Here is a 3,189-nt window from a genome sequence, read left to right as displayed (position 1 = left end):
CAGGACGAGAAGAAGGGGCCTCGTGTGGCCCTGCCTTTTAACGGGGGGCACAAGGCAATCTGGGAAGAATATCCCATACCTGCGCGCAGGTGCGCGCACAGGCAACCATAGTCCAGGGGGAGTCTGGGAGTTGTAGTTTTCCAAAAGAACAACACACTCCACCAAGGATTTTTCTTTAATAGCTGTCTTAGTTAGGGTTTCTATTGTTGTGATGATACATTGTCTTAGTTAGGGTTTTTATTGCTGTGAAGAGACACCATGACTACAGCAGCTCTTAATAACAAAAACATGTCTTTCAGGTGGCTCCCTTATAGTTTCAGAGATTCAGTTCATGAACATCATGACAGGGAGCAAGGTGATGTGCAGGAAGACATGGTGCTGGCTACACCTTGATCAGAAGGCAACAGGAAGTTGACTGAGACACTGGGTGGTATCCTGACCACAGGAAACCCCAAAGCCTGCCCCCCTCTGAAAACATAACTCGCACAGTGACACACCTCCTATGAGATTATAAGAACTAATTACATTCAAACTATCACAAACACGATAACTAAGAAGCATGATGGGGAGGAAAGAGTTTATTTGGCTTTTACTTCCATATCATAGTCCATCACTGAAAGAAGTCAGGACAGGGACTCAAATTAGATGTGATGCAGAGGCCACAGGGAGGGTGCAACTTACTGGCTTTCTCCCCATGGCTTGCTCAGCCTGCTTTCTCATAGAACCCAGGACCACCAGCCCAGGGATAGCATAACACACAATGGTCTGGGCCCTTCTCCATCTATCACTAATCAAGAAAATGTCCTTCAGGCTTGTCTGCAGCCCAGTCATATGCAGGAATTGCCTAAGTTGAGGTTTCCTCCTCTCAGGATATTTAATCATACTATATGAAGAAGTCCCTGTTTACCTTGCCTGCCTAAGGCACCTTCTGATTGGTTTAATAAAGAGCTAAATGGCCAATAGCTAGGCAGGAAAGGATAGGCAGGACTTCTGGGAAGAGATAAGTACTCCAGAAAAATCTGTGACATGAGGACTTACCAACTAGACTCAGAGGAAGGTATTGAGGAAAGGTAATGAGTCCCATGGAAGAATCTAGATTAATATAAATTGGTTTATTTCTATTATAAGAGCTAGTTAGAAACAAGCCTAAGCTAAAGCCAAGCTTTCATAATTTCATAATTTTCAAAAAAGTCTCTGTCATTCAGGAGCTGGCAGCCCAAAGTAAGACCAGCTGCAAGCTTGTGTCAAATTAACATAAAACTAGCCAGCACAATAGCTTAAGCAGCTTTTTTCTCTCCTGAAGACCACATTCCTACAGATGATCAGGATGCAAAGTTCTCAGCTACTGAACCAGAGTCCTGCTTTTTTGCTTCCCACCATGATGATAATGGACTAAGCCTTTGAAGCTGTAAGCAAGCCCTCAATTAAATGCTTTCCTTTGTAAGAGTTGTGGTCAAGGTGTCTCTTCACAGTAAAGTAACAATGACTAAAACAACCAATCGCCCACCCTTTATATCTGGCTTCAAGTAAAATCTTTACAATGCATTACAAGTAATCCCAAAGATAAGCATGCCATCAGACAGCATCTGGGAAGGAGAAATTCCACTTGTCTTCTGGTATCCTCATCAAAGTATTTGGTAAGTGTATTTTTTTTAATTACCGTCTTCTGTCATTTGACTGCATGACTACTTCCACAGCGGAACATTTCGTTCTGGACGGAATGCTCCTGGGCCATGGTCACTCCTATTTGACTCAAACTATTCCCTTTGGAAGAAGAACTGTTTGGCACTGACAGTATCAGCAACTAATGTGATTAATACATTGACTTACACACACACAAACACACACACACACACACACACACTTTCCTTCATGACTTTTTTGCTCTGAGGTTCCTACCTCAACCCATTTCCAGAGGGTTATGTAAACCAGTCATAGTCATTGTTGGCCATACAGATATCTTACTGTCTTGGAACCACCTTGGATCCAGTCACCTTAGTAAACTCTACAGCTCCTTGGGGTACCATATATGCAGCAGCCATTTCCACAGTGTCAGGTCCTCAGGCATTTCCAGACTGGCAGGGGGTGGGGCTTCTAGTGCCTAACTATTGTCCCAGAATCGTACCTCACTGTCTGCACCTACCATTCTTTCCTATTCTCCTCACGTCACTCACACTCAGAGTTATTTACAATTTCCAGGCTCTTTCATAAGGAAACCGAAAGCTCATCTCACAGTGCAGAGTGCTCTTCCCAGCTGACCTGCACACAGTCGTGGGCTTTTTCATATTGCCCCCGAAACAGAAAAATGGCTGCAACAGGGGTAGCCTTTGGAAGGTAGATAATATATCCGTGTGCCTTCAGCGCTCCCACAGAGGCTGTTCATAGGCTGCCTGTTCACAGTGTTCACATGTATGTGGGGGGGGGGGACACCAATTTTTTGCATGCACTATTGTCAAAATTATATTATCATTTCTAAGGAAACAATCCAGAGTGAAAGAGGCCACCGGAAAGAAACACTACTTTCAACAGCTTTCGGAATGTAAAAAATGTTAATATACACCCTTACCTTTTCTCCAAGTAATTGCAATAGTCATCCCTAGATTCTGTCCTCAAACAGAAAGGAAAGTGCTTTTGAAACAGGCCAGCAATACAGATCAGTGACCTGATTCTTTTTAATGTATCCAGGAGGTTTTTCAAGGCTATGGCATAGCTCAAGCTACATTGTATCTAGTGTGTATGATCAGTGTAACTAGAACTCCTGTAAACAAACATTCTACTTGTTTCTTCAACAAGCCAACCACCACATATGGGAGGGTAGCAGTTGTGAATTATCTAAATTATAATCAAGTCACACCTTCAAACATTTTTGAAAAGGTTTAGGACCTTATATAGATTATAATATGAATAGTAATATTTATTAGCCACTAAACAATTCTTTTTAGCAGCAAATATCTTTCTTATTAATTTTTAAAGTTTTTGTCATTGTGCCTAATTAAATTTGTGAAGTTTTCAGTTTTATGGATGATTCTCATTTAGCTATTTCAGAAAAGTTGGATAAATTAGATATATACATATATCCCTGTTGAAATAGGAGCCGTGGGCTGTGTCCCGCCACCGAGTTAGCTTTATCCGAAATAATTACACAGACACTGTATTCTTTTAAACACTGCTTGACCCATTCTCTTCTAG

Source organism: Microtus ochrogaster, unplaced genomic scaffold, assembly GCF_000317375.1.
Source record: "Microtus ochrogaster isolate Prairie Vole_2 unplaced genomic scaffold, MicOch1.0 UNK5, whole genome shotgun sequence".
Classification (NCBI taxonomy): domain Eukaryota; kingdom Metazoa; phylum Chordata; class Mammalia; order Rodentia; family Cricetidae; genus Microtus; species Microtus ochrogaster.
This window is presented reverse-complemented; position numbering follows the sequence as displayed.